The sequence below is a fragment of the Wyeomyia smithii genome, chromosome 3, assembly GCF_029784165.1.
Source record: "Wyeomyia smithii strain HCP4-BCI-WySm-NY-G18 chromosome 3, ASM2978416v1, whole genome shotgun sequence".
In the NCBI taxonomy this organism is placed as follows: Eukaryota; Metazoa; Arthropoda; class Insecta; order Diptera; family Culicidae; genus Wyeomyia; species Wyeomyia smithii.
Window position 1 is genome coordinate 126,694,343 of NC_073696.1, and position 24,723 is coordinate 126,719,065.

Genomic DNA, 24,723 nt, shown 5'->3' on the forward strand with positions numbered 1-24,723 from the left:
CGTAAGAAGCGAAGAAGTATTTGGAAACAATTATAATGTATTCCGGCACGATCGGAATTTGTCTACCAGTCAAAAAAAGTCAGGCGGTGTAGTCCTCATTGCCATTAATGTAGACTTTACTTCTGAAGAAATAATATCCGACAAATATAAAGAATTTGAACACGTATGGGCCAAAGCATTTATTGCTGCACTGAAAATATATTTTAGTTTATTCCACGAAAACGTGTGTATTATATACAAAACCTTTTGTTGTTTTCTGCAACGAAACCAATGCGTAATAAATATGAGGGTACTTTCGTCAGAACTGTCAAAGTACGTATTCGTATACGTAACGAAAGGTTTTAAAAATGAATGCTACCGTTCATACAAACAAACGCTGCATAATGTAAATAGTACGAAAAATTAGTAAGCCTACGCAATAACATATACATTTTACGAAAATTTTTGTTCGTTGTTATCCACGTTCGTACGAAAGTACATCCGTGAATTGTACAATTTATGCGTAATGTTGCAATTCTATTCGATAACTTGGAATACGAATATTCTATACAATCAACAAAAGTGCTGTACAATCAACGAATTCCATGTTTACGAAACGTGCGTGCAGAGAATAACGAAAAAATATTTTCAGTGTGGCGAAGAACATATCTTCTGTTCCGTGTACTTTCCACCGGAACATGCTCATAAACATTCGTATGAATTATTTTTCAAAACTTTAGAGTCTATTATGTCTAACATGAAACCAGAAGTAAAACTGTAGTCTATGGCGACTTCAACCAACGTAATGCAGACTTTATTGTAGACATTGAAAATGAATCTATCTTACTCCCAGTCGTAGGCGAAAACGAAACACTGCAGTATCTTTTTGGCAAATCCTCAGAACTCGGTCTATATCAAATCAATCATGTCAAAAACAAACAAAATGCATATTTAGACCTATTATTCACAAACTACACTGAAGACTTCTGTGTAGATGCATCATTGACTCCCATCTGGAAAAATGAAGCATTTCACACAGCAATTGAATATTCAATAGTAATGAATAACACTTCGTACCCTAGCGACTGCGACTACGAGGATGTACCGGAATACCACAAAACTGACTTCGAACAAGTCAAACGTAGACTTCGCATAATAAATTGGCGTAGTATAATTTGTAAAGAAGGAAATGTCACCGAAGAAGTAACAAAATTTTATGAAATAATTAATCAAATTATATCAGAAAATGTACCTCTAAAAAAAAGAAGACGAACGAACACCAACAAATATCCAGTGTGGTTTAATCCACAATTGAAGAACCGAAAAAATAGAATACAAAAAGCACATAAAATATACAAAAAAGACAACAATAGCAAAAATCTTCAAAATTACCAAGAAATTTGCTGTCAACTTGACGCAGCCATTAAAATTGCACATGAAGAACATAATCGTAAAATCGAACATCAAATCAAGTCTTGCCCTAAGAACTTCTTTGATTACGTAAAAACCAAACTAAAAAGTAACAACTTTCCATCACGAATGCATCTTGACAGTAATGTAGGACAAACTAGTAATGAAATATGTAGTCTTTTTGCCACTTTTTTTCAAGAAATTTACACCACATATGAAGAAACAGATCGCGACCGCGAATACTTCTCGTATTTTCCTGAATTTTCGAGTTCTTTATCTGTCAATCAAATATCTGATTTCGAAATTCAAAACGCACTTAAAAATTTAGACGCTACGAAAGGTCCTGGACCTGACAGAATAGCTCCAATTTTTCTCAAAAACTTGGCAGAAGAACTATCTACACCCTTACAACACCTTTTTAACATGTCCCTGAAGAATGGAATTTTCCCAGAACGCTGGAAAACTTCATATTTAGTGCCAATTTTCAAATCTGGCGCTAAATCTGACATTCGTAATTATCGTGGAATTGCCATTATTTCATGCATTCCAAAATTATTTGAATCAATAATTAATGAAAAAATCTTTCAACAAGTAAAACACCAAATTACAACTCAACAGCACGGCTTTTACAAAGGCCGATCAACTACCACAAATCTTTTGGAATTCATAACTTTCCCTTTGACTGTAATGGACAACGGTAACCACGTAGAAGCTCTTTATACGGACTTTAGCAAGGCATTTGACAGAATCGACATACCATTATTGCTCTTCAAGCTCGAAAAATACGGAACTGAAACAAAATTTTTGGAATGGCTGCAGTCATACTTAACAAAACGAACACAAATAGTCCGCTTTCAAAATTCCTTTTCAAACCCAATAGAAGTAACTTCTGGGGTTCCTCAAGGTTCCCACCGGGGCCCTATTCTTTTTATATTATACGTAAATGACATTTCCTTTCTTCTTAAGTCAATACATGTGCTTGTATATGCTGATGACATGAAGCTCTTTATAGAAATAACCAATGCAGAAGACTTCGAAATATTCCAGAATGAAATTAATGTATTCTACACTTGGTGCAACAAAAGCCTATTACAATTCAACATTAAAAAATGTAATTCAATAGCCTTTAGCAGAAAAACAGTAACACCACCTACAAACATTTTCTTAGGAAACCAACCAGTAGAGAAATGCAAAATCGTAAGGGACCTAGGCGTAATCTTAGACTCCAAACTTACATTCATAGAACATTATAATACAATTATCAACAAAGCAAATAGTATGCTGGGCTTTATAAAATGCTTCGGCCACATTTTTCAAGACCCATATACAATCAAACTATTATATATTACATACGTCCGACCAATTCTGGAATACTGTAGCATTGTATGGAATCCCTATATTGCCACACATGAAGAACGCATTGAATCTGTCCAAAAACAATTTCTTTTGTACGCGCTTCGTAAGCTAAATTGGACATCATTTCCCTTACCATCATATGAAGCACACTGCATGCTTATAGACATACAAGCGCTTAAAGAACGCCGCGATCTTTCAATGCTTTATTTTATCAATGACATTATTTCTCAACGCGTGCAATCTACTCAATTATTATCACAACTAAATTTTTATGCACCCAGTCGTTAATTAAGAAATCGTAAAATATTTTCGGAAAATTCTCACAGAACAAACTACTCAAAAAATGGCCCAATAAATCGCATGATGCGTCACTATAATCAGCACTGCGAAAATATCGACATCACCATGGGCAGAAATCAAATAAAAAAACGACTAACTACTGGAAATAATGTATAGAATATAAGAAAACATTGTATTATTATAACTGTAGTCTACATTTGCTTGACGAAATAAATAAATAAATAAATAAATAAATAAATTAAAAATGAGTCTCTAGGTTAGACTGATTATAACAATTGAATTTTTTTTCTGAACCTAATTTGTACAACGTGGCACTACAATTTGCCTTTTATTATAATGCTTTGACCCGAGTATGTCCAATGCATATCATTAGACCTACCTTTAAAGTTCAAGAACAAACCAACCAATTCAACGACTTTAATGGATACTGCTAAATAATCTGTCATGTTATACGTAAGACGACGGGTTGCTTGTGGCTGGATCTGAGATAGAGCGCGTTCGAACAGTCGCATGCGTACCGATGACTGTCGATCATGAAAACGGAGACCTTGAAAGTGCAGCTCGGCGCAATCCAAGACTCGTTTTGTTCACCTATTATTATTAACACTGCCGGATTGCTTGAGTTGGTGAGCCTGAATCTCGCGTGTGGCTTTGTGTAGGAACATGTACCTGTAAGTAAAGTAGTGCTGGTCTGCGCACTCTTAGCTGGTTCCGGGCAGCGTCGACTCGTTTTGCTCGGTTTGTCGGTAGAAATACACGAAAGTATTTAATTGAATAATTGCATTGATTGAAAAGCTCGAATATCTGGTTTAGTTCAAGTCCAGCTACCACTTTATTCTTTTTTTATAACTGTCATCCAGTATACCGGCTGCAAGTAGCTTTCAGCGCTACGTACATCGCCGAATCGTCCTTGAGTTAATTCGTGGCCAACTTCAAGCCGACAGCGCTTTGTGCGAGATAACTTTAACTGCAACATACTCACCGGAAAGCACAAGATTGTATTCGTTGCTGGGTACCAACACATGTGGCATTCCTTTTGTAAAATCAGTTATCAGTGTTATACGTTCCTTGTGCTACCAACCGCCTTTTTAAAGTTGTAGACTAAAGTAGTATTAAAGTTTTTGGGGTTTAGACGCACGAAAATTAATTGAAGTTTGAATGCAGTTTAGAGTTTGTTATGGTCATCCAAATTTTTGTTGTGTTGCTCCACAATTTGTTTACAAAATTCTTGTATATCTACACTGTTTCAATAACCGTTTTGAAAATAAAGAACGCTACGTTTGTCTGGGTTTTTATTTCGGATAATGGCTTCTTATCCGGAGACTTCGTGTACTTTATTTTTAAGGAATTTTAAGGAAACTTTAATTAATACATGTATCGATTATGCGAGAAAAAACTTACGGTGATCGCGTGTTAAGAAGCTTTGAGTACTGTCGTATTATGCATTGAACATCATTTTTGTCAGAGCATTTAGATGGAATTCGTAAAATTGCTCTTAGGAAATAGAGATGCTCACAGAGCGATCAATGATTATCTGACAGCCTTTTAAAAAACGCATTTTTTGAGGACTATTAAGGCTGAAACATATTTCGAACTATTTCATGTCCCAGGTTGACAAAGTTAGCCATTACATTACTCATGTGTGTCTGCTGTTTTTTTTTGAATATTCGCAATAAAACTTTTTATGCAAATTCACATTTAAATTTTTTCCAAAGTCAAATAAATTTCTTTTTGAGCGTCTTAGTAGAATGGAATTGAATATTGAGAATAGGTTATGTTTCCATTTAATTCTACTACAAAAAATCGAATACCCTTTAATCGAATACCGTCCGCAGATACGTATTTCGGCTGCTATATGCAACCATCATCAGTGCTTATGTGGATTCGATTAAAGGGTATTCGATTTTTTGTAGTAGAATTAAATGGAAACATAACCTATTCTCTAATAGGTGAAGAAAAAAAAACCTATTCTCAATCTTTTTTCCAAAGCTCAGCACCATTTACCAACAAAATTACATCTACTTTTTCAAGAAAATAATGACCATTTTAATCTTGAACTGCATTGATATTAGTTTGTGATGGCTTTTGTGTCATTTGTTCAGGCGTTGGTAATATTGAACAAAAATATATTTTTTTGGTCGATTGTATGTAAAAAACGACTGTATTAGTTGTATTCAATATGTTTACTTCTTTATTGAAAGGTTGTACTCAAGTGACTTGGATATATTTCAATTGTTTAAAAAGTCTTCTGTATCTTAAACTTAGTGTTTTATTTAATAAATTAGTTAAAACTAGTACCATTTTAAATTGCGATTTTCAGGATTACTGATAAAGGTTAACTCAGAAAAACCTCGTATCTACAGGGTGACAAAAAAGTCCGGTCACACATGTATCCCCACACGAAATAATCCAGTGGATTCAGGTCCGGAGACGACCATTCATTCTTCGAAATGAAATCGGTCAAGTTTTCCTCACACCACGCCTGAACAACCTTTGCGGTGTGGGATGGAGCGCCATCTTGCTGGAAGCAGTAGTAATCGTCTTCAAGCAATAGTTCAGCTTGAGGCAGGGCATTTTTATTCAAAACCGTGTCCAGGTAGTACGCTGCGTTGATTTTGACCCCTTTATCGATAAAAATAAGAGGCAGTTTGCCTCTCTTGCAAATGGCCCCCCAAACCATCACTGACGTCTTATGTTGGAACCGGGAAACGTTCAGCTTGTCCGCAGGAGCTTGCTGGAGGCTCACACTCCAAACTCGATCATTTTGGCTATTGACTGTTTGCTCCAAAACGAACAGCTTCTCGTCCGAAAAAATAATCTCGTCATCTGCGCGCCAACCGAGCAACTCCCGCGACCGTTGGTACCTCTTGTCCCCCATGAACCACCTGTTTTTTTGTACGGTGTAAATTTTAAATCTTGCGCAGAAGCAGGCGGATTGATTCTCGGTTCATTTTAAGGTTCCTGGCCAGCTTCCGTGCAGATTGGGCGGGATTCCGGCGAATCCGGTCTCGTATAATCTTTTTCAGCCTTGGAGTTCTCACAGACCTTGGTCGTTCAGATCGTGCCTTGTCCTCGGTGCCTCCGGTCTCTAGGTACCGATTTATGGTCCGGTACACGAATTTCCGGTTGATTCCGAGCGGTTTTAGGTGTTTGAATATGTGTCCGGGTTAGTACCCTTTCACATATTCAGCGATAACAGCTGCTCTTAACTCTGCCATGGCTCACGACTCAATGTGAACAAACTGCACAGAAACGAAACTCTGCCACTTTGGGCAGCAAAGTTAACCCTTTCATTTGACATGTAGATGGCACCAGAGAGATGCAACGTGTAGGCTACAGGCGACCCCAAAAAAGTGTGACCGGACTTTTTTGTCACCGTGTAATAGTTATAAGTGTTGTCAAACTTTTTTCCATTGCCTTGAAACCACAGTAGGTAATACGATTTAGCATTAAAGTAATTTGAAGCAACATGAAAATTTGCCACAAATAGATTATTAAATTTACACAAAACAGACACCACTTTCAACTTTAATTTGATAAGTTGTTATTGATTAATGTAATAAGCAGCCAATGCAGTTTCTTAACCTCAGTTAAACGATCTTGTACATTTTTTTTGTTAAACAGCATTCATTTTAAGAGTTGATTCCGTTTCATGGCATTTACTCAGCTTGCAGCACACTGCATTAAATTGTGGACCCATTAACACTACTATGAGTTACAAATTTGTTTCTCACCAGTTAGCATTACAGCGCTTGCTACCTCGTTAGTTTAAAGTTTATTCGCAGACACCGCGTTTCAGCTTGCGCGTGTGAAGGTCTCCAAACACTGTCAACGGAGCGGTTTGTCGGCGCAGAAATAATAAACTTGGGAGAAATGAAATAAGCAGACATTTCAAACTGCCAGTTTTGGTTACTCTATAACAACTTTCAGTTTCCATGACCTCTAATAAAAACGAAAAAGAAAACAAAGCATCCTAGAGAAGGGAAGTTGTAAGTGGCGTAGCTGGAAGTATGCCGTTGAGTCATGTATATAAAAAGATTTGTTTTGAACAGTATTTCGGAACTAAACTAAAAAAATATAAAATTAAGGTAAGAAGGGCCAAGTAATGCCTAGTGGCTATATTCCGAATTTTATTTAATGATCACAGCGCCTTCGTAATGTAAGTGTGCAGTTTCGAGGCACTACGATTCTAGTAATTTTAAGTTTCTTTCAGCCGTGATTAAAACGTGCAATCAGTAGCTTGTACGACCAGTGTCTATGCGTTAGTAATCTGATTGTAAAATTTAAAAAAAAAAAACATTTTATAATACGATTAAATAAATTTAATACGAATGATTTGTCAAAGAGCACCGTTCGACATATTCAGGCAACCGCAAAATGAGAGTATTTCGTAAAAGTAGCTTGCATGCTCTGAATTAACATTGTATGCTAATCAGAGCGAGAGTTTTAAGTCCATCTCACCACCCAACGATGTTCAAAACCAGCCAGACCTACTTTCTTGTGTGTTGTTATACGATGGGGTTGTCTGGAAAAGCACAGCAAAGCAAACATCAGTCAGAGCATGGCAATTTACACCAGTATTATGGTATCAGCACATACAGACACCTTCAACTGATTTAAAGACCGTCGACAGCGTCATTGAACCAGTATTAAACCATGTCAGCTATGAAATTATTTGGGCGGTCACTGAGCTGGGACTCAGCGTGCCCCTGAAATACGCGACCGCGATCGTCACTACATCATTTATGCTAACCAGGTTTCACGACAACCGTTAATAGTTTAAAATTCCGATTGCTTGACGGAAATGTGCAAAATGGAGCACTGATTTTGAACTGTGCTATCTTTTCAAGTGGGATATGATGTGATGATTATTGCTTACAATCATTAACAGGGAAACAATATAAAAGCAAACTTATACTTTTGTCGATTTTAAAATGAATTTGCTTGATAGTGAGTTTGCAACGTTTATTGAAATATAAATTGATAGAACTTATCTTCCTGGTTGGCCTCAAAGAACCAAGTATGATAAAATAAGTATGATAAGGCATTTATTCAAGTACTAACAAAACGTCAGCTGATAAAGATTGTTTGGGATGATCATATTCATATTAAAGTTAAACTCTTTGTCTGTACACTACTATATTCCGGTCATTTGTTTTATGATTAATGTTTTGAGAAATCAACGATCAAACCGTGTGTTTATTTGTTAAAACGGATACCAATTATGATAAAAGTTAAACAGAATACTAATCGACAAAGAATCTCTGAGCACAACATGGGCATTGTTCTTTTCAAACATCTGTTTTAGTATACAGTTTCAAAGACGAAGAGAGAAATCAAACTGTGGTTTCACATGACGGTAAATGTAGTTCTAACTAGCTCGCAGCATGTTCTCATTTTCTTCTTGGTTTCCTTCTGAGCAAACCGGTTTCCAGCATCACTCGATACTCGATCACGCTCTGCTGGCGGATGCCCTTTAGTGAGCGCGGCTTTCCAGTACCCACACTAGCGAAAAGTATTCAAAATGATTTCATAAAAGCAGGAGGATCCAAGGTAAAATAACTACACTTCTACACTTAATGCTAAGTTTAAGTCGCTGGGTAACTGTAAACTTGCATCGATAACATTAAAGGTCTCTTGGTTTCGCCGAGTTTTACCTAGCCACAAACATAGACTCTTACCATTATGTGAACTATTATGGCTGTTCTCGGTTTGAGAGTTGAGTTTGAATGCAAGTATTGTAATTAAGCTTTTTTCATCTTCCCATCAAACAATGTACCAGTTTGATCGCGGGGTTTCTAAGTCTGTCACTTATTGGTTATCTTTCGTACTTCTTAGTGTAATGTGGAACAATTTATATTGTTAAATGATCTTTGGCAAACAAAAAGTGAAATGAAACATATACATAGGGTAAAGAACGGCTTAGGCAGTAGCGCCTATTTTAATCAGTCGCAGAAAACAGGCCTCAAACTTCTGCTTTTTGATCAATATCGACAATTGCAATTATGGAAACGAAAACTTTGATTGTCTAGCTGTCTTACGAATACCGTTAATCACAAGAAATCTGTGAACAAACATCATTTGAAACAAATCGACCTATATAGCAGCCATTCAGGAACCACTTCGGGTGCTGCAAAATAGATGGAAACTGCTTAAAATAGGTTCGAGGTGATTGGAATAGTGTCCCTCGATTGGTAACTTTAATTGATTATTGATAAAGTTTGCCAACTTAGTTTTACAATCTGAAAACAAGTTCTGACAGAGAAAACGATAAAGAACAGATTGATATACTACCAGATCAGATACTAGAACTACTAGAACAGATTGATATACTACTGTTTGAATTTCACCCAACACATTTCGAGTATTTCGTCTGAATACACAGGCGGTTCCTAAAGCTGCTTTGAATATGTTCCCTACCCTATATATGAGCCGTTGCGGAACAGAGTGGTCTATGTGCCATCGAGCAAATTTGTCAGGAGAAGCAATTTTTGAAAAATCTCTGAATTCAATTCTGTTTAACGGATTCTTTCAAACAAAATGTTCTAATATAAAGGTTATGAAGTGGTTTAACATGTGAATACATAAAATCACCATTTTTTAGGCGAAATAAGTGATTTCACCATACCAATGTACATAGACCACTCTGACTTTATATATATTTCACTGGAATCCTCGTATCATTTCGGAACAGAGTGGTCTATGTACATAAACACAAATAAAAATGACGTTAATTCGTATAAAATGGCTAGTGTCACATGTTATATGATGTACATGGCATGTCACATGTAACATGTGACGTGTAACATTACATGTAACACAACATGTTGCATATTGCGTGATATGTGACATGTTACATTTTTCGTGTTACATTACGTGTAACATGTTACAAATCACGTGTAACATGTTACAGGACAAGTGACAAGTTATATATCACATGTAACTTGTTACATGTCACATGTTACACGATGGTATTACCTCGATTTATGTACATAGATCACTCTGTTCCGAAACAGAATGGCCATTCTGTTTCAGACGAAATTTAAGCTATTTTCCTGCTCATTCTACAGGCATTGCATAATAGTCGTGTTGTGTTACTAATTTACGTATACCATTTATAACCATCATATTACAATAGATAAATGAGAGTCAACTATCCAAAAGAATCCCTTCCAGCTCGCCTCGAGGTATGATGCTAACCTAACAAGCCAGTCGTTGTATGCTCGAATCTCCGACTCAGGAGACATTATTAGTGTCAGAAGGATCTTAGCGCAAACCCCACAGTTGTCCTGTACACTTAAAAGTTGGCTGCGAAGTCTGTGTATAAAAAGCCGGATGTATTTGAAAAATGTCTGCGACTGCTCAAAAAACCGGAATAATCATCTTAAAATCTGAAAAAAATAGAAAAATTTTTGCTAGGGTAGGCAAAAGTCTAACCTAAATCTGCAGAAACTATGATAAATCTGCAAATATCTGTGAATCAATAAAAATCTGCTCTAAAATTCTGCGTTTTGCAGATATATCTGCACATTTGGTTTTCCTACTGACACTAACAGTCTTTCCCGAGCCGAGACCCGAACCTACGACGACTGGCTTGTTAGACCAGCATCGTATCTCGAAACAAACTGGGAAAGTGTTTACACTGTATTTTTATCGCTATTAGTTTTTCGAGAAATGAAACAAATGGCGTTAACCCTTCCAGCTGGTCTTGAAGTACGATGCTGGCCTAACAAGCCAGTCGTTGGTAGGTTTGAGTCCCGGCTCGGGAGAGACTGTTAGTGTCAGTGGGATCGTAGCGCTAGCCCCGCAATTGTCCTGTACACTTAACAGTTGGCTGCGAAGTCTGTGTATAATAAACAGAAGGTCGAGTTCCGAATCGGAATGTAGCACCAAGGCTTTGCTTAGCTTTTGGCGTCACCCGAAAAGCAACGTAGCGAATTAATATCGCGCGAGCACATCGAAAATCCTCATCTCTCTTATCGGGACATCGGAAAACAACTCGAAGAATCGTGCAGTCAACGGTGAGTTATGTGATTAAACGTTATTATGAAACTGCATCGGACGGAAGGAGAAATCCGGTCTGAATGGATGTTCAAAAAGTTGAATCTGTCCAAGTCTTTTGTTCAGAGAGCCAAGGACACATATTTGTTTTATTCTACTATTACATATTTTCATATTTATTTTATTCCGTAAGGTTATGGTATTGAAGTAGAATGAAATAAATATGGCAAAAGCTTACAGAAAAGAAACATTTTATCCTCTGAAAGTTTGAAAACAATGGGCAAAATCGTAAGTAGGAGACAAAAACAGTGTGAACAATGTGTTTTTTTAGTAAAAGTAGTTTTAGTAATACCAACAGTAGTAGTAAATTGTTATTCCGTAGGGCTACAATTTCACTCTCTACAATTCTTCCGAAGGCACGGTTTTAAAATTGTGATCTTGATAAATGATATTATTCATAAACTACCAATCAAAACTAGACGAATTGCTTCACAAAGTAACGAGTAATGGCTCAACTATTAGGAAAAAAAAAACATAAAGTGAAAGGTGTTCAGATAAACTTTTTTTCCTGTATGCGACCAGAATCGTTGATCTATTGTGAGATATGCCCGGGTGTCTGTTGTATTCCGCACTTCTGATATTAGCAATACCGCTATTGAGAAGTAGTATGCTTATTATTATTTTATCAGTGCTTGTGTGTAAGCACATTACCCTTTCTTTTAAACACTTACTGTTCTACTATACCGAGCCTCGTTCCTCCTGCCAAATATCACATCAATTATAATTCCCCGGAGAAGTAAAAGGTATTATAGATTTCAGCCTAAACGAAGGGTAACTACTGGTGGGAAGGCTGCAAATGTATAAACCCATGCTCAAGTCCTTTTTGACTTCGAATGGCCTGGTTCTACTAAGATTCGAACCCACGACGCTTGACAAAGCGGACTCTACGCAGCTCCCAGACTACTTAACTTTAGCATCAATATTTCCGAAAAACGCATTACTAGAATTGAAAATTGTTTCAAACGCAATTAAAAATTGGATGGTGATATTCAAGATAAGTATCACACAAAAAAACGATCCCGTCCACTATCACCAGCTCTAATATGATAAAAATTCAACCTGGCGTGAGTGAGATCAGGTATGTTATATCCGACAAGTTTTTGAACATAAATGAATGGAGTGAGACATTGTTACAACTTCTATAAGATGGGTAAGAGATACCCACAATATTGATGTTCAGTTTTTAATGCTATACGAGTTTTTAGCATTATTGCTCATTTCAAGTAATTTGCGTTAAAAACCTGTCGCGAATAGCATACTCGAACTCACTCACACCGGGTTAATGATGACGGGCATTAAAACTTTTTTTATCGCAGTTTAAATGTATGTGCGTTATAAGAGGTATAGCTAAATAAAATATACGTTTGAAACTTAAATTCAATATGTATTCTAGGAATCTCGCACATTTACATTGCAAAACATTGTTTTTTTTTATTTGAATTATTTAGATAGAAATTAAGTAAATGCTTGTATAAGACTGCCTAAACATGGTTCGTAAATACTCAAAGTACAGATTTTGCACAATATTATACCAAACAAAATACACAAATTAAATTATTTTGAATGTGAATTACTAAAACAGGTCGGACTCGATTATCCGGAATTTTAGACTCGATTGTACAAAATACTTTTTTTCTGTTTCTTTCTACTTTTATTTTGAAATTTTATCTTTTTTTCCTCCCGGAATATTTGTTACTATTTCTGCCCCTTCTGGCATGTTTGGGACATGTCCGAGCATAGTGAAAAAAAATAGGTTCTAGTTAATTTTTTTTACTTCTCAAGACTCTACCTCTTTTTCCCATGAAAATAATTTCTGGCTTCGTCGCCGCTACATCATGCGAGCAAACTAACAAAAAAAAAACAATTGTTTTGGGTTCCTTGCTTGCAAATTTGAATAATTTGGTTATTAATAATTCGATTATCCGTAGTGATTTTTTTAGTGTACTTAAACAAAGATATAAACTTATCATACCTTCACAAGTTGAAAATAGTTAATCTTTGGCCGGAAACATCTCTGTCTGTTATGTGTAGGTAGCTAATTGGCGTTGTGCACTATCCTTTCATCTCGCTTCAAGTATTGCAGAGAATTTATTTTTGTAATTTAGAACTACACGACACTAGCGTACGACGTCTGACGAAATCAAAACCACCACAAATTCGCTAAGAAACAAACAGTTTCTTATCTTTTGATGACAATACTTATTGGCCGATAGGTCATCGCAACATTTAGAATTCCCTTATTTATTTGCACACAACTTCGAGGAATCCGTCCCCATAAATTTGCTTTTACATTATACAGCTATCGAATTCAAAGATTACTGTACACTAGACGTAAACAATAGCTCTCTACCACATGTTTAACCGTTCACCGTTATCCTGTTAGAGAATAGCTGATTTTCTTCACGATGAATCTTCTTTCGCAAGCTTAACAAAATTACACAGACAAAACTCGAATTAGCAAGAGTCCATCACTCTACCAAGAATTCTTATTTTCTACTCGTAGGAACAAAGCGAATCAGTAAGAAAAGCAAGAAGAAAATACTTGGATTTTTTCTTGCCAGCACCAAACTATTCATAAGGTGTTTCGGCGTGAGTGCTGAGATCGTTGCTCTCACATTTCGCCATACATCTTAACAATTTATTGTCAGAAATTCCGACGCCGTCTGTCAATGAAGAAAATATAAAAACGCGTATAAAACACGGAAATTTTTGGACTGGTCAATCAACGAAACCAACGAGACTCGAGAAAAGCAGCGACGATAAAACCGAACCATACGGAACCAAGACACAAACACAACTGATTGACTCGCGAGCGAATAAGCGTGCGTAGAAGAAGTGCACAAAACCAGCAATCATCATCACATCTACATCGTCGAAATCGTGAACACTCGTATGTATGTATTGAAGTAATAGACAGTGCAAGATTTCCACAAGAACCACCCTATTGATAAAAAAAGAAAATGATGAAAATGGTGAAACGCACATTACAATCTTGCTACGTCTATCGAAAAGTTCTAACCGTCAAAAGCTTTTGGTTTGAAATGACAGCTCAGATCGAGAGGACAGTGCGTAACAGGGCTACCAGTTATTTAAAAAATTGCTTTAGATTGTTAACTGGCTAGCAAAACATTTCAACTTTTGTTTGATTTTTTGCTTGTACTTATTTTGGGTAATTAATTTTAGAGGATGCATGTTTGAATGTTTTGGTGATTTTTAAGATTTGTACCGCTGGTCTCCAGCCGCCCTGCATTTGAGCGTGTGCCTTCCTTTGACGGTGTTGCTGATATTTGCTTCATTATTGCATGCGAAAAAAAGGGAAGGATATATTCCTGCTTTTGTCATCACGCACATTTTGACAATTACATACAAGAGTTCGCGTAGGTGCAAACCTAAGACACGACGTGACAAGTGGCTTCTAGTTATTTTTCTTTTCGTTCAAAATTGCCCTCATGAAACATTTTCCGGGACGACGCTTGCCAGTGTCTCCAAAAATGTTTAATAATGAAAATATCAATATCATGGATTTTTCAAGTTCTGGATTTCAATTTTAATTAATTCATTTGATAATACTAGCTCATTAAATCTTCAATTGATTTAAAGATACATGTTAAACTTATTTGAACTAGTCATAATTTCAATTCATTTTGAATTCATCTTGCTTTTCGAGAAATGAATCTGCTATAGTTTATCATACGTAGTTTCAAAAACATGAATAATTTTTCGAATGTTGATTTTTATAGACATTACAAAGTCTAGTGAATGAAAAAGTTTCGAAAAATTGTTGAACCAAACGCTGTTCATTCACTTGGTAAGCAAAAACAGTGTAAACAAAATATATCGATAGTTTTCTCAGCACGGTCAACCTTACCCACTAAAGCATAGTTTACAGTTCCAAGCGAAGTGAAAATTTTGACAAGTGAAAAAGCGTAAATTTTCGCTTGCGAAATCTGTCGTGAAAACCCGTTTATGGAACACGCAGGTATTTCACCAGTCTGCAATTTACAGTTCAAGTGAAGCGAAATTTACGAGTTTTCACTCCGAGCGAAGTGAAAATTGGCTGCAACTGACAAAATAGAAACGCACGCAAGTTTTCGCTTGCTACTGCTTTTTTCACTAGCGTTTGCATGCGTGAAAAAAATAAACCCAAGTGAAAAAGATGAGATCCACAACCTTCGATTTCGCTGGATCGAATTTGTTTACAGTTCCAAGCGAAGTGAAATTTTTGCAGGTTGTATTTTTCACGAGCGTGAAAAAATGAACATTTTGTATGAGATTTTCACTTCGCTCGGAACTTTAAATAGGACTTAATAACAAAATTTAACAGTGCGCTAAATAAAATCGACTAATCAGAGAGGGCTTTCACTTTGACAAAACTTTGGGTGATTTTTGGTTTCTCTTGTCACGTCCTGTCCTAGGTGCTAACCATGATGTATAAAGACATGCACGCTAAAGGCCTAGAGTTAAAGTTTGGCCGAGTGTCACTAAAATTCCAAATCCAACTGTCAAAACTTGTTCCAATCGAACATGAGCAATGGTAAAATTATGATGCAAAACTGTTGACTGTTCGATTGGAACTTTTCAGTGACAGTCGGCCAAACTTTAACTATAGAGGTTTAATGCACGCTCTCTAAAATGAATTCGAAAATGATTAGAAAACAATTCATTTTCATAAAAAGTGGAACAACACGAAAATTGAGTATCTCTGTTGTAAACTCATTTAGTTCGTAACAAATATAAGTTTATGTGTACAAAACACCCCGGTGGTATCGACCTTGTTTCCTGAAGCTGCCGTGAAAGACAGTGGCACTAGTCTCATCTATGTTTTTGAAAGTTTGTTCACACAGAAGTGTAAGCATGACGAAGCATAATATATGTTGTACAGAGTTATGCGCTCGAATCAATTCAATCATTTAAATAAAGGCCAGCTTAGCTTTGTAAATGCTCAAAAGTAGCGTTGATATTTTATATCATTTACACATACGTTGAGATGTTAATCATTAAATCATCGCGCGATGTCAGCTGCATGCAAGAAACATCGTCGTTCGAAATCGGCGAGAATAAATGTTGTGTACATTCTATAATAATGCAACGCGTTAATTTTTTGTTTCATCAGGCGAAGCACTCGACGTTATGTGCAACACATAAACACACTGCCGCTGAGCACCGATACTGTATGCACGTATGAACACTGCTTTTTTCGTAATTCGATGAATCAGCTGTCAAACTGCATGTAAAATTGATCCAGTGATCCAGCTAATGCTGGCTTCACTTATGTTGTACGTAAACGTTAGTGATGCCACCGGGTTGGTACAAAATTATCCCTTTATTGAATTTAAAACTACTCAGTTTTAAACTTAAAACCTACACAGATTTAGATTTGGAAACTATAAAGTTTTTGAATAGAAAAATATTCATTTTTGAATTTAAAACTAACCATTTTCAGAATAGAGGTTTCCCGTAAAAAAATTTTATTCGCTTTAGTGTACTGTAGGAAGTTACCACATTCACATTCACACGTATGTGTCAAAACTGGTTTGCTTTGGTTCTCGTTCCACGTGGTAAAGTGTAATTAGGTAATTTTTTTCAGCACATTTGCGAGATGGACATATGAAATGGAAACGGACAAAATGACGATGGCGATAATGACAAAAAAAACCTAAATTAATCCACCTAGCGGTGAGACCCAGCCTTTCTCCTTCGAACTTATAATTTGTTAAAAGAGATTTACTCCTACACTCAAAAAATACACCTCGATTATTTCTGCTGGATTTGTTATTCATTCTAAACAACGAATTTTTGGTAGCCAACAGCACAACTACCGAACATTTAAAATTTAACATATCATCGGCTTCGTGCAACACTGGCACAACTCAAAATTTTGCATTTTTGAGTTTTTGATGGAAAACGATGCCAAATACTGTTAAGTTTCATCACACGAAATCCTATTTCGAAAATCACAAAAGTTCTAGAGTTATGAGTAGGCACTTTTGCTGCACAAATCGAAATTTTTCCATAAAGTTAGTAAAAATAAGGCTTAAATTTAGACAACGTGAGCACGTAATATGTGCATAATAGACCCAAAGGTGTTAAATAAGGATTGGTAATCTTAAACTTCAAAGTTTTCTTGAAATTCGAAAAATAAATTTTCGACGCAAATTTTCAAACGCGTTTTTCTCGAAAAAATGTTTTTTGAGTTGTGCCAGTTTTGCACGAAACCGACGATATGAATATAAATTAACACAAATAACATTAAATTCTTTCAACTATATGATGCGATGTTGTTTTTGATTGTGGTATAATCGATTTGTACGCATATACTGCCTATAAATATTCAGATTCTTTAAGTCAACGTTAGTCAGTAGATTTCAAATAATGCATAATTGAATGTTGTTCCTTATACATTAATTTGAATGATCTTATCAGTGAAATTAAAATTTCATTAAATTTTCCAATCAATATGGGTTCTTGAAACCTGGATTATACCCAGTGGCCAGAATCCGACCTAAAAACCAATTTTCAATCCAGATGACCACTTCTGGTTGCCTGATAATCATAAAATCATATAATCCATCATAAAATTGCCGAACTGCCTAATCTGGGTATTTCTATGGCGAAGATGGCGACAGTTTCCGATCAACAGCCTAAAGTGACAAATATCATCCAATACGATTTGAAGAAGCGGTATGATACCCTGAGGCCAGAAATCATCTTCAGACGCCATTCAGACGGTTTTATCAGGCAACTAGACCTTTCTATTGCAACTTATTTCGTGAAAATCGGTCCAGCCATTTCTGAGAAAAGTGGGTGAGTTTAAACAGTGTTTGAAACACATTTCTTCAAATAACTTTTGAACTACTTGTCCAATCATTATAAAATTATTTCACAAATGGTTCAAAAAGCAAGCCCGTTCTTTTGATACCAGTTTTGTTCAAATCGGTTTTGTAGTTTCTGAGATAATGAAGTTTTGTGATTTTCACATTTTGATACATAACCTCGAAACTAGAATTCCGATTGCAATGAATTTCAATAGGGTCTTATGGGGCAACTAGACCTTTCATTTGCAATTAGTTTCATGAAAATCGGTCCAGCCATCTCTGAGAACATCGAGTGAGATTGGGAGACCGTTACATACACACACACACACATACACACACATACAGAAAATGCTCAGCTCGTCGAACTAAGTCGATTGATATACGAGATTCGACCCTTTGGAGCACTTTTATACCTTTGGTTTTTTCAGTGATTGCTATACCTTTCTAGGAGAAAGGCAAAAACAAATTGACGCATACCTAAGGATACCATCCGTCCTGATTTAGCAAGACATGCCCTGATTTTGAGACCCGTTTGAAGCGTCCTGATTTATTTTTCATATTTTAGGATGTTCAGAAATGTTGAAGATTGTTAAGTACTTTTACTTTGACTTCGGTACAAAACGGACTCATTTCGAATGATTTTTTCTTTCTTTGGTTGAATTTTGCCGAGAGAAATTGTTTAGTCGTTACAACCCTCAACTATCTGACTTGTGGGTCCTAAAGCTATCCAGCTTTTTACGCACCATAATGGCGGTCGCTATAATGCGTGTTCGTAATATGCGAACATCTCTGCTTACGTCAGTTTTGGGATTTCTGAGGTATTGGCAACACAAATGTTGTCAGGTTTATATCTCTTTTGATAAAATACGTGAAGACTTCAAATTGACGTGAGCAGAGTTGTCAAAAGGGTGGATGATTTATTACGAACTTTGCATTTTAGCGCCTGCCATCATGGCGCGTAAAAACCTGGCTACCAGTTTTTATATATCATTTGAAAAAGCCGCGTTTTCTGAGCAAAACGTGATTTTTGAAAAATGTTTATCGTTGTCCTTCGATTTTCAAATAAAGAATAAAAAACTGCTCGAAATGTCTTAAATGATATTTCGCACACGTACGGTGTATGGGAGAACTGTCATTTAAGGTATTTCGAGCAGTTTGTTATTCTTCATTTGAAAACCAAGGGACAACGATAAACATTTTTTAAAAATCACGTTTTGCTCCGAAAATTGCACTCTTTCAACTAATATATAAAAAGCTGAAAACCGTGTAAAACTTTAGGACCCAATTTTAAACAGTTTACGTGCGCTGCATGTTTGAGGTATCTACTAACGTCTGAAGAATCAAAGTTGCAAAATTGAATCGTCCAGAAAATACTTTAAATAAATGAATGTTTTGGCGTATTTTGGAGTGCAAATCTCAAATTACGTGTTTTATTTATAGATACCTCAAAAAAGAAAACACCTAATATCAAATTTGTACCCACTGAACCTAAACACCACATACTTTTTAAGTGAAAATGCACGTAAATGCTAAAAATAATCATTCGCGTCTATCTTACGTGCAGCATTTGCAATTTATATGTGCAGAGATGTGCTTCAGATGAAAATTTTATACCTTCTATACGCGCAGCATTTTATATTTACGTGATTGTGAACATGAATATTACGTGCCTTTTTCACGTACTTTCAAATATCATGTGCAGAAGCACGTCAACGTCACGTGAATTGATGATGTGAAAAAAATGATACAAGATGGCGACAAACAGCACAACGGCGAGTGAACTTTTTGCAGATTTGGGATTTTCAGATAGTTTGTTCGAGGTTTTTGGACGTAAGTACACGCGTTGTTTATCATAATTTGTCGCTTGAATGGAATAAAGTAAAAGTTTTGATTTCAGGATGTGGTATAGGTCTATTCGAGCTGCTAACTGTGACAATCGAGCAACTCAAAGCACTTTTGGAGCCAACAGAAACCCTATGGAAATACGACGAACTGTTTGGTTTGATTTGGTTTGATTTCAGAAGTTTAATATTCTACATACTCTGCAAGCCGAAGCAGCCGAAGGAAGCTCGAAAGCAAAAGAGGAAACAACAGCAGCAGAAGAAGGTAAAATTCGATGCAATGCTTTTTTTTAACAGTATTTGAATAATTCAATATTTTCAGAACTAGATAAATTTTAATTCTAATTATATTTTCCTTTTTATTTGTACAATTGAGTATAAAGGAACTATTTATAGAAGCGGTCAATTTGTCACAATATATTTTAATCAAATTATGAATTTATATGAATTATTGGATATCATAAACCACAATAACATCGTGCGTTTAGTTGTGCAAACATGGAAAATAGTTTCATTCAATGAGCATCTTATTGCATACGAAACAATGAGCCATGCCTTGAGCCATTAGTAGATCTATTTGTTTTTGCACATGAAATCTACGCGATTTTTATTTTGAGTGCCGGAAAAAGTTGTCCTGATTTTTAACTCTGACCATATGGTAACCCTACGCATACCAATGCAACTACACTGAAAATGTTTTATTTGAAGCTGCAAATTGTAGTCCGGAAAAGTGTAGTTACACCGCGAAAACGAATTCGACAGTAGTGTGTGTTATATTTGGGTCATGTAAAAATGGTGTTTTTTCTTAGGCCCGAGTAGAATCTATTCACATATATTTATAAAATATCTTAAAATCGTTTTTCAGGTACTCTGACTCGATCATGTAAATAAATATTATATTAATAAATATCACAATAGAGCATTTTACGAACTGACAGGTGTCATGGATCCTGCTGATGATGATGTTGCCTTTACGTGCGTTATGTCAGCGGTTCCGAGCTTTCTGTCAAAATTTCATTCATGAATTGAGTTCAAAAACGTCTCGTAAAATGGTCTATAGAAGTGGCGAGCTCTGCGAAATGTTATCTGTATGCAGAGCCGGATTTACGATTGTGGGGGCCCGGGGCCCAGTTTACAGTGGGGGCCCCAGAATAAAACAAACCCGTTTTTTTATCGTACGACTTAAAAACACTTATTTGTCATTGGAAAGTTACCAAAAATTTGCTAGAATTTTTTCTTACGAGTTTTTTTTTTGCAGAGAACTTATTGATTGAATAATCAACATTCAGCTCCCTCAGAATATTGTACTCTCAACTTAACAATGCTAAGTTTGACAGCCTTTCACTCTTCATAGTCGTACGCAACCTATTTTCAATCAGTTTCATCTTCGATAAAGACCTTTCTCCAGTTGCGTTCGAGATCATTAGGCTCAAATAAATAAATGTATGCAACTGCTCGAAATCCGGAATTTTTTTCTTGATATCTGAAAAATAAAAACCTACCGCAATTCGAAAAAAATGCGATCCGCAAGCAAAAATTTGCACACAATTTGAGAAAGACTGCGCAAATATAAGGCTACGCTGGCAATAATCTATAGAAACTAGGAAAATCTACACACTTCTGCAGGTCAATAAAATCTGCACACGGACTCTGAAAATCTGCATTTTGCAACGCAAATCTAGTATCCCTGATTCGGACAGGTAAACTTATTTTCGGAATCAACAGCAATGTATTAAAAAAACTTGTGGATTATTTTCTTTCCTGCTTGATCTCCCATGCGCGCTGGATCGATTCAAATGGTGTGTTAATGTCACATCCCTGTCACGAACGTCATCCCCATACATTTCGCTTGAAGCCGTTTTTCTCTGGCTCTCTGGCTCGATTATACGTCAAAAGGCTGTCAGTGCTTGCGAAACAGCCGATTAAGCACCGTCCATGCCAGATCAACTGTTGCTGCAAGTGGTGTAAAGAACTGCAGAAAACGAAAAACGATTGTTTTGTTTTGAACGTTTCATGGATTTTGTGCAGGACATAAATGGTCACGTTCAAACATGTTTCAACATGTTCCGGATAGCCCTACATTCAATATATTTAGAAGCACGCAAAAAATCTGTACGGTAGCACATGCGGCACAATGAATGGAGCTTATGACCATATTTCTAACAGTAGCGCCATCATCATCGGCGGCGGCTTCATGAAACTGTTGCCATGACATCGGTCTGGTTAATGTGTGTCATTCCAAGAGAATCGAAGGTGAAATCGTATGGATGTAGTTGTGATATTGGTGCTCGCGAAAAAATAACACTGAAGGAAAGTTTCAGATTGAAATGGTCTGTTCAAATTTTCTTACTGTAAATTGAACTTTTGATTGAATCTCATTTTTGATAGAGAAAAGAACTTTTTCTCGTTTTGTGGGGGCCCCAAAAATGTGGGGGCCCGGGGCCCGGGCCCCCTGGGCCCCCCCTTAAATCCGGCTCTGTCTGTATGTAAAAACTAAGGGGAGACATCTAGCTTCTTACTCTTCTTACTCACTCACCTCGATGATCCCTGTTGTACTTTTCGTAAGTGATGCCATTCACTCGGAAAATACTTGAATGTTTTTAATGCTTTTTATCAGCATTATGTACCATTCCTCCTGAGGCGATCCTACACTACACTATTTACTTCCGACATTGAGCAGCGGTATACTGTTCTTATGCTTCACGCAAAACCGTATTATCTCCTTGCGCACTTTTAGATCTTTTGGTAATCGATATAAGTGATGATCCTAGCCGGATCTCTCACTACACCCGTATTTGTATGCTTTGTACTTTATTTTGAATGTTCAAAATATTTTAGATTATAACAGGTGACATCATAAAAAAACATAAATCAAAACAACGCAGCATGTTGTTCAGCAACACTGCCAGCAAGCCTTACACTCAAAGAAATCGACACGATATTATAAAGTGTTTTGCACTTGATTTCGCCCTACTGGTCAAAACATATAGAATTCATATGCGAAACACTTTAGAATTATTTATCGTGCAACACCTCATTTCCAAAAGCAAAACACTTTCAATTCGTGTTATGACATATAGACATAAAGTGTTTGGATTTTAAATCTGAAATGAATGTTTACCGAGCTTCGAATGATTTTTATTCGATTTCAATTCATCAAATATAAACTTAACTTCTCTGTTGAAGAAGCCTGTAAAGCAAACAAAAAATTTAATTAATTTAATTGTATTAATCAATGTTTAAGTGAACAAATACTTTCCTCTAGCGTAAAGATGCTTTCATCAGAATCTCTGTGATCTTGTGCTAGAAGAACGAAATAAGATTAGAATTGGATTCTTTCACGTGACATAAATAACTTACCTTGCAAACATTTACAAATTTAGTCCGGAAAATCGTCGTGCTTTTAAGCCGTATAAAACTCGCTGACTTTTCATTTGTCGCCATTTTTCTACTTTTCAGCACAATCGGCACTTCATTTGACACATAGAAACAAAACAAATCAACCGAAAGTGTTTCGCACATGATAATCACTGTGATGAAACAGTGGGGCAGATTCAAGTGCAATTCACTTGAAAGGGATGTTGAAATCATACGTAAATGAAATGCGGCTCATGGATGTAAGTTGATGTGTGCGACAACTGGTCGGTGTTAAGTCAGACCGGACCAAGTCGCAAAATTGGAAAAAATGAGTTAACGATAGTATTGGATAAAGATTTCCTCAGCTACATCACACAACAATCAGATTTTATTTATCTCTAAAACAGCAGAAATAACAACATGATTTTTGTCTGCATGACCAATGAAAAGCGATTACAGTGTTCAGTCAGAATGGACCAAGTGTTTATTTTCAAGGAGACTGCCTTCGGTCAGCTATTGATAAAAACGAACGAACGGAAGAATTTTCAAGCGTTTTTTTCGGATTTCTTTGTGTCAGAAAACTCTTTCACTCACCCCCCATCGAAATCTGTAAAGTTTCACGCACTGCCGTGGTTTTGAATGTGTTTTTGGACCGTTTATTGCTGTCATTAACATGACCTGATATCATGCCTTATATTGTGCAGACAAAGTGAACCATGTGTTAAACAGAAAAAAGTTGAAATTATCGGAATTTACAGCATCGGTTTGAAGTCAACATAAATGAATTTCAACACTATCAGGCGACTTATCGAAATGCTTCTTGGCCCGTTAGTCAAAAATGTATATTTTACCAGTAAATGAGGAAAATGTACATGGTCCACTCTGATTGAACACGTAAATGAGAAACGTTAATCATTTGTATGGGTGACACAACATTCCACAATTTCAGAAAGAAGTTCAAGTTACAGTAGTAATACTGACTTAAAACTTGATGATTTTACCAATGAATTATATCCTCAGAAGGTTTAAATAAGTGGTAGGTGTATGTTTGTTACTGTTTTATGCAAGCTAATTAGATTTATGCCCGTTATGAAATTACGAAGCTAAAGGCAACACAAGCAATTGTTCGGAGAAGACCTTTCATATTAATACAAGAAGAAGCTGACTCGATTGACATTTAAGTGTGTATAGCATGTTGTCAATATCTATTCAATAATATTTTCTAATCAATAATGGAGAACCTGTGCCAACTTTTCATGAAGCTGTCCTTGAAGCACTACGTCCAAACGTGACAGAAATTCCAGAACCAAAACACGAGGAAACCATGCAGTCCATTATCAATTCTACGGCAATTTTGGCCAAAGTTGCAGAGAATGTGGATGATTACAAATAACTTAATTGAGTGAATTAACCATATTTTTGTTTCATTAAAACATTCCGCTCCTACCATTGAAACAAACACAGTTTTAAGTTTATTCAAACTATTTTCAGTAATTGTTGATGTCGCAGAAGCTAACCATGTAGATTAAAAACTTTTTGACTGTTCGACGATCAATGGACTAAACTTATTTGTTCAATTGTTCAGTCATAATGGACCAAGTCAT

General features: G+C 36.2%; 1 protein-coding gene across 3 annotated transcripts in view; it reads right to left on the bottom strand.

The window, feature by feature from the left end:
• The window catches only part of LOC129726740 (phospholipid-transporting ATPase VD), a 90,384-nt gene extending 76,474 nt beyond the window's left edge, over nucleotides 1–13,910 (bottom strand). For all 3 annotated transcript variants that reach the window (XM_055683785.1, XM_055683784.1, XM_055683783.1), the window contains exon 1: nucleotides 13,079–13,910. The gene's annotated coding sequence lies outside the window, so the exon portion shown is untranslated. The remainder of the gene's footprint in view (nucleotides 1–13,078) is intronic.
• Between the last annotated feature and the right edge of the window lie 10,813 nt (nucleotides 13,911–24,723).